Raw genomic sequence first — 776 nt, 5'->3', positions numbered from 1 at the left:
TTTGTAATCCACCAACCCCTGCTTCACTGTAACCATGGGAAACCGAAAGGATGTGATAAAAAATGTCGACATGTCAGAGAAAATGCAACAGGACCCCATGTAGTTGGAGAAATAAGACACGAGAAGGACATCATGGTGCATATTAAGGAAGAGTTTGACAAGAAGTAGAATCCCACCTGGAACTACATCATGAGGTGGAACTTTGGTAGTTACCAACACGTGAAACCAAATACTTCATCTAATTCTACATAGGCCAAGTGGCCATTCTTCTGTTCAAATCCGGTTAAAGCATGGACTGTGCCACACATCCAGTGATTCATCCAAAAACAAGAGCTGCAGCCTAAATCCAAATAGCAGAGACAGAAGTCTTCAGCCTTGCCTAAGAAAACACCTTGATCTTTGAACTTTGTGTTCATTCTCTGTACTCATTTGTTGTAGTTATAAAATTAGCAAAACAGCTTACATTTGTATTATTTTCTATTCCATATCTCTCTGTCCCATGTTTTTTCTCCTCAAAAATCGATTCCTTTTAAAAAAATAAAATCTGTTGGAGAAGTAAAAACAAACAAAAACATCTTTGAAGTAATTCGAGGAAAAAATGGAAGAATCAAATAAACCTAGATATGAAATATACTATATGTGAAATTAAAAATTCACAGATGACATTTAGAGTAAATTGACATAGATTTCCAGAATGAAAATTCTGGAGCTGAGGAAAGGGGAAGCTGGGGAAAAAGAAAGATGAAAAAAATATTGAAGAAATAATGGCAATTTTT

General features: G+C 35.4%; 1 pseudogene; it reads left to right on the top strand.

The window, feature by feature from the left end:
- The first annotated feature begins 34 nt into the window (after positions 1–34).
- LOC107196141 lies at positions 35–287 on the top strand (annotated as a pseudogene).
- The last annotated feature ends 489 nt before the right edge of the window (positions 288–776 follow it).

Source organism: Pteropus alecto, unplaced genomic scaffold (assembly GCF_000325575.1).
Source record: "Pteropus alecto unplaced genomic scaffold, ASM32557v1 scaffold95, whole genome shotgun sequence".
Lineage (NCBI taxonomy): Eukaryota > Metazoa > Chordata > Mammalia > Chiroptera > Pteropodidae > Pteropus > Pteropus alecto.
This window is presented reverse-complemented; position numbering and strand designations above follow the sequence as displayed.